We start from the raw sequence: 13,771 nt of genomic DNA, 5'->3' as shown, positions 1-13,771 counted from the left end.
TGATTCTTGGGAGGAAATCACTGACACCCTTCTAAGGGGACATCTGACCTGGGTGCTGAAATAGACCTTGCCATATGAATTGTGGACAAAATAGAACTGACAGAAACTTAAGTATTCTCAAGATAACACAGGCTAAATAATAAGAAAAAGGAAAGCAGAAATAAATAAAGAGAACACCAGTAAGACCTAAGACCACTTTGGTTCATTGATATGTTTTAGGTAAACCATTTGGGTACATGCCTATTTAAGATATTAAAAACAAGTCATCTTAGATAACAAATCAAAATTTTAACTCAAATATATTGTTGCTGGTCTTTGTCATATAATACATTCAAAATGCAGCCTATCAAAATAAATTCTTTAATGGGGAAAAAGAGAAGTGAGTGATTCCTCCCAATGTTTTTTCATCGTTAAAGTTAGAAAAAGCTTTCTGAAAGCTGCTGGAACAGGGTGCAAGGACCATGCTCATGAAGAGAATAAAGATGAAGAGAACTAGGATTATTTTTAAAATAAAGGAAATACAATGCAGACCAGTCCTAGGTGTAAATGGATGTGTGTCCAGAGATGTAAAAGGAAAAAATAATAGCAAGTAGACATGGAGCTTCTGTCAGGGATAGTAAGATTGCTTTTGTGTTTTCTCTCATTTGGGTGAAGAAGTCCAAGACTTCAAACAAGCTTTAGGGCTTCAGGGACAGGATTACAAGGGGAAAATCACCACACCAACATCATGTTCCCTGCCTTTGCTGGGATGACAAGGCCCTGGGAGAGCAGCCTGCAGATCTCTGTGCTGTAACTCACCGGCTCTGTACAAGCTTGCCTGAAATCTCATGCTTGCCAGTCTTTTTTTTTTTTTTGAATAACCATTGATACTTCAAATATTTATTAAGCACTACTGTGTTGCAGGAACATGACTTGACTTTAGGGATACAAAGTGTCCGCCCTCAAGGAGCTCACAGTGTATTACAGGAAGGAGCTTTACGGTATCAGCCATGAAACAGAAAGGAAATCTGAGGTTTTTGTGACCTTTCCTTTGATTCAACACATTCCTGGAGGGAGGGGAGGTAGAGACCTGTTGGTTATTAGCAAGGTCAATATTTAAAGTAAAGCACTGAAAACCTTTATGAAGTCTGTTAGCTTCACAGGGCTTTAGCTGCCATGCCTTCTTTTTCCATAGGATTTCGATTTTAGTCTTATCGTTGATATGATGGAATATATATGTATGTAGTTGTGTGTGTGTGTGTGTGTGTGTGTGTGTGTGTGTATGTGTGTGTGTAGTTAGCACCACTAAGTGATTGAGACTTACTGATGACAGGAGTTGTATTTTGTTCATTTTTTATTCCCAAAACATGACCCAAGGCCTAGCACATGGTAGGCTGTCAATCAATGGTTATAAAAATACACTGAAGCACCACATTGTAGAAGAGAAAACACTAGATTGGAACTCAGGAGATGTGGTTTCTAATTCTTATTTAACCCCCTCTTGGACAAATAAGTGAACCTCTCTAGGTCTCAGTTTACTCATGAATTAAGTAAACATGCCATTCCAAATGATCTTAAGCTCTAAATTTTCTGCTCAAAAGCCAACTTCTCCTAGAAGCTTCTCTTTCCCTTGTCACTACCCACTTTACTGCACTGCCTTCTCTGTGCTCTAAGAAACCCTACTCAGTGTTCTTGTCACCCTGGTGATTGTAGGTGTGTATATAGGACATGCCTGTGTCCTCCGCCACTAAAAAAGATCACTCCCAGGATAATAAATTGCCTAGCTGACATATCACCAAAACCTGACAAAGTGTATAACACACAGGGTCCCATAAATGACTATGGCATGAATAAATTGAAAAAAATGAAAAAGTTCAACTGAAGATTTTGTTAACCATTAAGAAAAGTAAATCTATAAATAAAACCCAACCAGTCCATTGCCTTGGTATAGAAATACCAACTAAGGTATGGCTCTTAAAACATGAATAAGGATACAAAAGATAAAGTGAACCTTACATGACAACAGCAGGTAAGAAACTTATAAACATTTTTGCCCCATGAAACCATACATAATAAATTGTTTTAAGTGGGACACATGATATAACTTGTACAATGATACAGCAGCTTTATTCATAACTAAACACTGGAAATAGCACAAGTATCCATCAACAGGAAAACAGATAAACAAAATTTTGACATTTCCACACAATACAAAACTCCTGAATCGAAATGAATCTACTACTGATTCACATATAGTGGATGAATCTCAAACATGTCTTTCCGAGTGAAAGAAAATTTACACAAATACTGTATACTGTTAATTACAATTTTATGAAGCTTTAAAATACACAAAATAAATCTATTTTGAAGAAGATCATTCCGGTAGTTTCCTTTGATGATAAGGATAGGGATTGATTATATGCAAAAGGACATGAGTCTACTTTCACTTGGGAGGCTAATGTTCTGTATCTTGATAGGATTTAGGGTTACACAGATATATCCATTTCTCAAAATTCATCAAATTGTAGTCATGACATCTGCATTTCACTCTATGTTAACTTTTCACCTTTAAAAAAAACCTGAAGAGGCGGATTCAACATGGCAGCATGAGTAGAGCAGCGCAAATCTCCTCCCAAAAACGCATATATCTATGAAAATATAACAAAGACAACTCTTCCTAAAATAGAGACCAGAGGACACAGGACAACATCCAGACCACATCCACACCTGCGAGAACCCAGCGCCTCGTAAAGGGGGTAAGATACAAGCCCCGGCCCTAAGATACAAGCCCCGGCTCCGTGGGAACCAAGTGCACCTCCCCCCCAGCTCCAAGGGGGAGGGGAGGAGTCGGAGCGGGGAAGGAGAGGGAGCCCAGGACTGCTGAACACCCAGCCCCAGCCATCCGCACAAGAGCGCAGACACAGTGCATGCATGGGGTCCTGGATACTAGGGAAACAGGGCAGCAAGACTGGTGAGCAGGTGCCTGAAGCCGGTGCCTGAGGACAAAGAAAATCATGCGTTTTTCTTTTTTTTAAATTATTTATTTAAATTTTGTTGTCGTTGTTGTTTTGGTTTGGCAAGTGCTTTTTGGAAGTCTTAAAGGGGCAGGGCGGGACACTTAGTCCAGAGGCAGGGAATCTGGGGATCTCTGGGCACTCTATCCCCCTGGGCAGCAGGGAGCACGGAGGCATCTTACGGAGATAAATAGCCTCCCAGCCGCTCCCGCTCCAACGGGGCTCCACCATTTTGGAGCAGCAGCCCAAAGCAGGCCACGTCCACAGCAACAGCGGAGATAAACTGCATAGCAGCCAGGCAGGAAGCAGAAGCCCTGTCTGCGTGACCCTGTCTGCACACAGCTGCCCATAACAAGCCACTAGAGGTTGCTGTTCTCCCAGGAGAGGAAGGCCACAAACCAACAAGAAGGAAAGCTCTTCCAGCCGTCACTCGTACCAGCTCTGCAAACTATCTCTATCACCATGAAAAGGCAAAACTACAGGCAGACAAAGATCACAGAGTCAACACCTGAGAAGGAGACAGACCTAAACAGTCTTCCTGAAAAAGAATTCAAAATAAAAATCATGAACATGCTGACGGAGATGCAGAGAAAAATGCAAGAGCAATGGGATGAAGTCCGGAGGGAGATCACAGATGTCAGGAAGGAGATCACAGAAGTGAAACAAACCCTGGAAGGATTTATAAGCAGAATGGTTAAGATGCAAGAGGCCATTGAAGGAATAGAAACCAGAGAACAGGTACGTATAGAAGCTGACATAGAGAGAGATAAAAGGATCTCCAGGAAGGAAACAATACTAAGAGAACCGTGTGATCAATCCAAAACAAACAGTATCTGTATTATAGGGGTACCAGAAGAAGAAAAAAGAGGAAAAGGCACAGAAAGTGTCTTTGAAGAAATAATTGCTGAAAACTTCCCCAAACTGGGGGAGGAAATAATTGAACAGACCACGGAAATACACAGAACCCCCAACAGAAAGGATCCAAGGAGGACAACACCAAGACACATAATAATTAAAATGGCAAGGATCAAGGACAAGGAAAGAGTTTTAAAGGCAGCTAGAGAGAAAAAGGTCACCTATAAAGGAAAACGCATCAGGCTAACTTCAGAATTCTCGACAGAAACCCTACAGGCCAGAAGAGAATGGCATGATATACTTAATGCAATGAAACAGAAGGGCCTTGAACCAAGGATACTGTATCCAGCACGACTATCATTTAAATATGATGGTGGGATTAAACAATTCCCAGACAAGCAAAAGCTGAGGGAATTTGCTTCCCACAAACCACCTCTACAGGGCATCCTACAGGGACTGCTCTAGATGGGAGCACCCCTAAAAAGAGCATAGAACAAAACACACAACATATGAAGAATGGAGGAGGAGGAATAAGAAGGGAGAGAAGAAAAGAATCTCTAGACAGTGTATATAACAGCTCAATAAGCGAGCTAAGTTAGGGAGTAAGATACTAAAGAGGCTAACCTTGAACCTTTGGTAACCACGAATTTAAAGCCTGCAATGGCAATAAGTACATATCTCTCAATAGTCACCCTAAATATAAATGGACTTAATGCACCAATCAAAAGACACAGAGTAATAGCCTGGATAAAAAATCAAGACCATTTATATGCTGCTTACAAGAAAGTCACCTCAAACCCAAAGACATACACAGACTAAAAGTCAAGGGATGGAAAAACATATTTCAGGCAAACAACAGTGAGAAGAAAGCAGGGGTTGCGGTACTAATATCAGACAAAATAGACTTCAAAACAAAGAAAGGAACAAGAGATAAAGAAGGACACTACATAATGATAAAGGGCTCAGTACAACAAGAGGATATAACCATTCTAAATATATATGCACCCAACACAGGAGCACCAGCATATGTGAAACAAATACTAACAGAACTAAAGGGGGAAATAGGCTGCAATGCATTCATTTTAGGAGACTTCAACACACCACTTACCCCAAAGAATAGATCCACCGGGCAGAAAATAAGTAAGGACACAGAGGCACTGAACAACACACTAGAAGAAATGGACCTAATAGACATCTATAGAACTCTACATCCAAAAGCAACAGGATATACATTCTTCTCAAGTGCACATGGAACATTCTCCAGAATAGACCACATACTAGCTCACAAAAAGAGCCTCAGTAAATTCCAAAATATTGAAAATCTACCAACCAATTTTTCAGACCACAAAGGTATAAAACTAGAAATTAATTCTACAAAGAAAACAAAAAAGCTCACAAACACATGGAGGCTTAACAACATGCTTCTAAATAATCAATGGATCAATGAACAAATCAAAATAGAGATCAAGGAGTATATAGAAACAAACGACAACAACACAAAGCCCAAACTTCTGTGGGATGCAGCGAAAGCAGTCTTAAGAGGAAAGTATATAGCAATCCAAGCACACTTGAAGAAGGAAGAACAATCCCAAATGAATAGTCTAACATCACAATTATCGAAACTGGAAAAAGAAGAACAAATGAGGCCTAAAGTCAGCAGAAGGAGGGACATAACAAAGATCAGAGAAGAAATAAACAAAATTGAGAAGAATAAAACAATAGCAAAAATCAATGAAACCAAGAGCTGGGTCTTTGAGAAAATAAACAAAATAGATAAGCCTCTAGCCAAACTTACTAAGAGAAAAAGAGAGTCAACACAAATCAACATAATCAGAAATGAGAATGGAAAAATCACGACAGACTCCACAGAAATACAAAGAATTATTAAAGACTACTATGAAAACCTATATGCCAACAAGCTGGAAAACCTAGAAGAAATGAACAACTTCCTAGAAAAATACAACCTTCCAAGACTGACCAAGGAAGAAACACAAAAGTTAAATAAAGCAATTATGAACAAAGAAATTGAAACGGTAATCAAAAAACTACCCAAGAACAAAACCCGCGGCCCAGACAGATTTATCTCGGAATTTTATCAGACACACAGAGAAGACATAATACCCATTCTCCTTAAAGTTTTCCAAAATATACAAGAGGAGGGAAAACTCCCAAACTCATTCTATGAAGCCAACATCACCCTAATACCAAAACCAGGCAAAGACCCCACCAAAAAAGAAAATTACAGACCAATATCCCTGATTAATGTAGATGCAAAAATACTCAATAAAATATTAGCAAACAGAATTCAACAGCATATCAAAAGGATCATACACCATGACCAAGTGGGATTCATCCCAGGGATGCAAGGATGGTACAACATTCCAAAATCCATCAACATCATCCACCACATCAACAAAAAGAAAGACAAAAACCACATGATCATCTCCATAGATGCTGAAAAAGCATTTGACAAAGTTCAACATCCATTCATGATAAAAACTCTCAGCAAAATGGGAATAGAGGACAAGTACCTTAACATAATAAAGGCCATCTATGAAAAACCCACAGCCAACATTATGCTGAACGGCGAGAAGCTGAAAGCTTTTCCTCTGAGATCGGAAACTAGACAGGGATGCCCACTCTCATCACTGTTATTTAACATAGTATTGGAGGTCCTAGCCATGGCAATCAGGCAAAACAAAGAAATACAAGGAATCCAGATGGGTAAAGAAGAAGTTAACCTGTCGCTATTTGCAGATGATATGATATTGTGCATAAAAAACCCTAAAGACTCCACTCCAAAACTATTAGAACTGATATCGGAATACAGCAAAGTTGCAGGATACAAAATTAACACACAGAAATCTGTACCTTTCCTATACACTAACAATGAACCAATAGAAAGAGAAATCAGGAAAACAATTCCATTCACAATTGCATCAAAAAGAATAAAATACCTAGGAATAAACCTAACCAAAGAAGTGAAAGACCTATACCCTGAAAACTACAAGACACTCTTAAGAGAAATTAAAGGGGACACTAACAAATGGAAACTCATCCCATGCTCATGGCTAGGAAGAATTAATATCGTCAAAATGGCCATCCTGCCCAAAGCAATATACAGATTTGATGCAATCCCTATCAAATTACCAGCAACATTCTTCAATGAACTGGAACAAATAATTCAAAAATTCATATGGAAACACCAAAGACCCCGAATAGCCAAAGCAATCCTGAGAAAGAAGAATAAAGTAGGGGGGATCTCACTCCCCAACTTCAAGCTCTACTATAAAGCCATAGTAATCAAGACAATTTGGTACTGGCACAAGAACGGAGCCACAGACCAATGGAACAGATTAGAGACTCCAGACATTAACCCAGACATATATGGTCAATTAATATTTGATAAAGGAGCCATGGACATACAATGGCAAAATGGCAGTCTCTTCAACAGATGGTGCTGGCAAAACTGGACAGCTACATGTAAGAGAATGAAACTGGACCTTTGTCTAACCCCATACACAAAAGTAAATTCAAAATGGATCAAAGACCTGAATGTAAGTCATGAAACCATTAAACTCTTAGAAAAAAGCATAGGTAAAAACCTTTTAGACATAAACATGAGTGACCTCTTCTTGAACATATCTCCCCGGGCAAGGAAAACAACAGCAAAAATGAACAAGTGGGACTATATTAAGCTGAAAAGCTTCTGTACAGCAAAAGACACCATAATAGAACAAAAAGGAACCCTACAGTATGGGAGAATATATTTGAAAATGACGCATCCGATAAAGGCTTGACGTCCAGAATATATAAAGAGCTCACATGCCTCAACAAACAAAAAACAAATAATCCAATTAGAAAATGGGCAGAGGAACTGAACAGACAGGTCTCCAAAAAAGAAATACAGATGGCCAACAGACACATGAAAAGATGCTCCATATCACTAATTATCAGAGAAATGCAAATTAAAACTACAATGATGTATCACCTCACACCAGTAAAGATGGCTGCCATCCAAAAGACAAACAACAACAAATGTTGGCAAGGCTGTGGAGAAAGGGGAACCCTCCTACACTGCTGGTGGGAATGTAAATTAGTTCAACCATTGTGGAAAGCAGTATGGAGGTACATCAAAATGCTCAAAATAGAAATACCATTTGACCCAGGAATTCCACTTCTAGGAATTTACCCTAAGAATGCAGTAATCAAGTATGAGAAAGACCAATGCACCCCTATGTTTATCGCAGCACTATTTACAATAGCCAAGAATTGGAAGCAACCTAAATGTCCTTCGATAGATGAATAAAGAAGATGTGGTACCTATACACAATGGAATACTACTCAGCCATAAGAAGAGGGCAAATTCTACCATTTGCAGCAACATGGATGGAGCTGGAGGGTATTATGCTCAGTGAAATAAGCCAAGTGGAGAAAGAGAAAAACCAAATGATTTCACTCATCTGTATAAGAACAAAGGAAAAACTGAAGAAACAAAACAGCAGCAGAATCACAGAACCCAAGAAAGGACTCACAGGTACCAAAGGGAAAGGGACTGGGGAGGATGGGTGGGTGGGGAGGATGGGTGGGTAGGGAGGGATAAGGGTGGGGGAAGAAGAAGGGGGTGTTAAGATTAGCATGCATGGGGGGGAGAGAGAAAGGGGAGGGCTGTACACACAAAGAAGACAAATAGTGATTCTACAACATTTTGCTATGCTGATGGACAGTGACTGTAAAGTGGTTTATAGGGGGGACCTGGTATAGGGGAGAGCCTAGTAAACATAATATTCTTCATGTAAGTGTAGATTAATTATAAAAAAAAAGAAAGAAAGAAAAGGGGGATTACTCCCTGATAGGATAAAACTAACTGTAAATCAATGATTAATGCATGCTTTAAATAACCTTAATTTTGATCACTTAAAGGGTGTTAGATGATCAGCTACAGAGGTACATTTTTCTGATAATATTCCTTTCTCTTAAAAAAAAAAAAAAAGCAGTTCCTGTGTGGTGACCTCCAATGAGTTCTACACAATGGTATAAAGGGCATATCGAAGTGTGGGCAAAGGGTCTGTTTGTGTTTATACAGAGGATCAAAATCTAATTTGGATACCCAGAAAATGAACTAAGATACAATATGAAGAAGAACTTCTAACATCAGCACTCTCTGCAAGAGTCATACCAGAAGATGATCATCAAAATAACCTCAACAAAGATCCAGGCGATGCTGCAGTTGTAGCTGCATTCATTCCACCGGTTCCTGGGCTTGCCATTGGAATGGAGAAGGAGATACCTAAGCTGGCCTGTGCATGCAGTAAAACAACAAATTTGACTGGATCTATACTGTTGGAACTCAACCAAGAATTAGGAGAAGTGCAAGTTGTAGCGCTCCAAAATCTTACGACTACAGACTATTTACTGTTAAAAGAACATATGGGATGTGAACAGTCCCCAGGAATGGGTTGTTTTAATTTGTCTGATTTCTCTCAGATTGTTCAAGTTCAGTTGGACAATATCCACCATATCATTGATAAGTTTTCACAAATGCCTAGGGTGCCTAACTGGTTTTCTTGGTTTCACTGGAGATGGCTGGTAATTATAGGTCTGCTTTGGTTATGTAACTGTATTCCTATTATGTTAATGTGTGTATGCAATTTGATTAGTAGTTTAAAACCTATACATGCTTAAATTACTCTACAAGAAGACATGTCAAAGAAATAATCTTCCCATGTTATCTTCCGTATGCTACTCCTATAGCTTTTCTTCTTCCTTCCTAATTACAACGCTTAAATAGAATTAGTGCCTCATATTGAATTTACCGAGTATCATAATTCTTCCAAGTGGTAAAGATACCTCAAGACAAATACTGGGCATAAAAGCCATAGTGCATAAATCTGATAAGAAGTAAAAAGCTAACCTTTTCAAACAACATGGCCTCTCTCTCACTTACCAACTTTACATTTCCCTGTATGGCCCCAGAAGATGACTGGTTAGCCAGAGACGGGTAAGATTCCTCAAGGGAGGAACAACCCAAGACAGGCACAGTCGCAGGGGGGCCATCAGGTGAGAAATTGGGGATCAACAGAGGTGAGGCTTAGAACCTCACCCCCCCCTGTTTTGAGAGAAATCTTCGGCATCTGTGGATGTTTCTTTGCCCTTGTCTAGCTTAGATTAACACTTAGTCTACAGGCACACACCTGATCATCTAAATTTGCTGTCTTACAGCACTAAACTATGTTTTCTACCTTTATCTTGCATCTACCTACCACTTCAGCACTTTATTAAAAATAATAATAATAATAATAATAAGGGAGAAATGTGGGATTCACATATAAATCAAGTATAAAAATCAAACGAATATTCATATTTGACCTGATTGTTTATAGTTCATAATGTGTGATCAAAACTGAAAGTTTCTGTGATGACTGCCCTTGTACTGTTCACCATGTAAGAACTTATTCACTATGTAAGAACTTGTTCACCATGTAAGAACTTGTTCGTTATGCTTCAGAAGATTGGAGACTGACAAGAATTAGGCTTGGGGTGGATTAATGATTGTACATTGAGCATTGAGTCCCCTATACAGAATTTTATTGTTGTTAACAACCATTTGATCAATAAATATGAGAGATGCCCTCTCAAAAAAAAAAAAACCTGAAGATACTGAATTCACTCATCAGTTATTTGTATCCTGAAGTGCTTAGGGGTGAAATGTATTAAAGTCTGCAATTACTTTGAAATGTGTCAAAAAAAGATACATTGATAAATGAATATAGGGAAAAGATTTAGAGAGCTTTGCAATACAGAAAATATAGTAAAATTTAGGTTGTAGGTATGGCTATACCACTGTACAATTCTTTCAACTTTTATGTACTATTTCAAATCTTCACTTAATTTTTCAAAACTATTCTGTCAAGTAAAATCGCTATTAAAAACAAAATGTGGTCCACTGAAACTTCCCTGGAAGGAAAATTCTGTCCTCATCTAGTTTCCTGTGATTCTTTTCAAGAACCTTTCCAAGCTCTCAACACTCCAGCTACAAAATAACAACAGAAGAGGTACTATAATGTTAGGAAACACTTAAAAATTTATGAAATACTTGTAATTCCTACTTATTCTTTTAGATTCAGCTTAGAGGTTAATTTCTCTTCAAAAATGTCTTTCCTGGCACCCAAACACTTCCTTCAATTTAGGACAATGCCTTTTCAAGTTGAGAATCACAAGATCAAATCAGTCAAGAGAAATATAAATTAACTGACACTGGAAGATGATTCTCTGAGGGTCTTATGTTTCTACAATGAGGAAGAAATTGATTGTCCTTTGTTTAGGTAATTTTCTCAAAGATGTTCATATTACAAAAAGCCTTGGATGGTATATATAAGGTCTCCTTCCAGAACAAAAGAAAAGTTTGGTTAACAGTCCTGAAAGCTAGAGATAGTGTCTCTCTCCATAGAATAAATGGCAGACATGCTTATTGCCTCTTATAAAAGATTAAGGTTCCCTACACTAAGGGTTCCTTTTCTATAACTAAGCCTACTGTGTATACACAGGTCATCTAGTCCACTTCACTCTGTGAGAAGTGGGACTCAAGGACCAAAGCAAACACTGTCATTTTGGCTACTGCTATTGCTGTAATAAACTATGTTTGGAGACTCATGCCTTCCAAAGTATCCATGAAACTATGGCAGACTAATTTGTTGGCTAACAAGTACTGTGCAATTTCACTATCTTCATAGTTCACTTTGCTCATGAGGATGGGAAATTGACAGAGAGGTGTCTTTCTGAAAGAAGAAGAATGAGAGCTTAACACACTGGTTAACAAGGTTTGAGGAAAGTCCATGAGAATTAGTAGCAAAACATGTTGTCCAAATTACATGGTTAACAAGGCAATAAAATGATTCTCCACTTCACTACCTGGAAATGCAAAAGAACTGGGAAGTGATTTCAGGCTGAGTACTGGGAAGTGAGTTCAAAGAGTTCACAGTCCAGCTGCCAGAATACTGGCCTGAGTGCTATTAACTGCCTGGTGCCTCCAGACAGGAGGAGAGCCTCATCAGATCAGACCATAAGCCGCAGATATGCCTCACAGTAACAACTAGCACTAAAATGCTTCTGGACAGGAAAATAAGGCCTCACTCCCTTTCAGACAAATGTTACAGAGACAGGCACCTACAATGACCATTGGAGAAAAAATGGAAGCCACTTACGGGAACTAGGTGAACTGATAGAATTTTGGCTGGCTGAATCACTTTGGAGATGTAGTAGCAGGACTCAGTGGTTGTTACATAAGAATAGCAATAGCTGGACCATTCTAGGGCACAGTGCCTCTCACACGCCACCATGTCAACTATAGATCCATTCAAAGATAACAGTAAAAGGTCTCAGATCTTATAGTGGGTCCTGACTGTGATAACAGGGCTTGGGCACTCTGGGAGATTTCCCTGACACTAATTCCCATAGGAAAACTTAGTAAATCACTAACTAGTATTTGGGCTCTGAATGACCCAGACTGGGTTTATAAGGTGGATGGAAGTCACTGGAGAACAAGAAAATGACCTATAGAAATCTTGATATATTATTATGATCAGCCCCATCCTAGAAATTTCCCCTATTCTTTATTTTAACACCAGAAATTAACTTACATGTTATGACAATGGAGCAATAAATAAGGTAGAGTCCTTTAAAAAAAAATGGCTCTAATATATGAGCCCAGGCAAATCAACAAAAGGACATAAGATCTACAGTTTCAGACATAATCTGGCTGTGACTTCTGAGTCAAGGGTTCCCCAAAACTGAAACAGATGACATTCCTAAGGATAACCTTGCTGTTCAACATGGAGCTTTGGGTAAACCAAAAACGTTGGACATTTTGTTGAGCAACTGCCATGCCGCTCAGAGACAAAAGCAAATGGGAAGCCTTACTTGCCAGCACAGAGATTCTGCACCCATAACCCCTCCCCTCCCTAATTACCCCGACCTTAACTGCCTTAAGGAGAAATATGACTATGGGTGGGACCAAAGTCTTCCTGTTACCAAGACAGGCTGAAAGCCATAGATAATCATGTGCGTCTGCTAGGGAGTCTCAGCGAGGGGAGGGGTGCAAACCTTACAACTGTCAGGCACCAGAGTCACCATCCTGTGCGAGCCTGGGAAGAGAGGGACATTCAAATTCAGTTAATGGGGTTTGAGCAAGTTTCACAGTGGGGAAGAGAAGATGCTGTGACCCTGTGTGAGGGGATCTACATGCCCATCCCATGCTGCTGTTGCCTAGTCTACATCTGAATATATAGTGGGAATTAAAGGTACATCCCCTGATTAAGAGCAGTCTCACATAGAGAAGGGCTCGTGGAATACTCCAAGAGTTCCCAACTCCTCTGCCACATGCAACAAATGTGAGAGTCAGGACTGCACACAGTTCCTCTACCTTCTGATGCCCAAAGTCGTCATCATATGAATGGTGTTCTGTTGGTATCATGTCAGAAGCCTTAGTCTCTGCATTCTCGACTGTGTTATCACACTTCTACCAGCAGAGGTGGCTGATAAAGCCCCACAAAATTCAAGGACCTGCTAATTAAGTAAAGTTTCTTGAGACCATGGGGGCAGATATGCAGTGCTAAATCTATCTGCCAGTCGAGGAAAAACAGCCTCCTGGACTCTTTGTTTTTGAACATAGTATGGCCCCACTTGGGTGTTCTACTTTGCTCTTCTATATCAGCTAACACACAAAGTAGTGTCTTTTGAATTCGGCTCAAACTCACAGGCTATGTTATAAACTGTCCTGCAAGTTGAGTCATGCTCTCCACCTTTGTGGCCTCACAATGTTAATGGCCACTCTGTCATATAATTCTCTGTGATTAATACCTTCACCAATTAGAGTTTCCAGTAGCAGGAAGCATCCTTCCCCCTCAGGCACCCTTACAGGCTTT

At 39.5% G+C, this 13,771-nt stretch overlaps 1 protein-coding gene across 4 annotated transcripts in view; it reads right to left on the bottom strand.

Moving 5' to 3' along the window:
• Window positions 1–13,771, bottom strand: part of ELAPOR2 (endosome-lysosome associated apoptosis and autophagy regulator family member 2) — a 206,715-nt gene that overhangs the window by 3,017 nt on the left and 189,927 nt on the right. The window lies entirely within an intron of this gene.

The sequence above is a fragment of the Manis javanica genome, chromosome 6 (genome assembly GCF_040802235.1).
Source record: "Manis javanica isolate MJ-LG chromosome 6, MJ_LKY, whole genome shotgun sequence".
NCBI lineage: Eukaryota > Metazoa > Chordata > Mammalia > Pholidota > Manidae > Manis > Manis javanica.
This window is presented reverse-complemented; position numbering and strand designations above follow the sequence as displayed.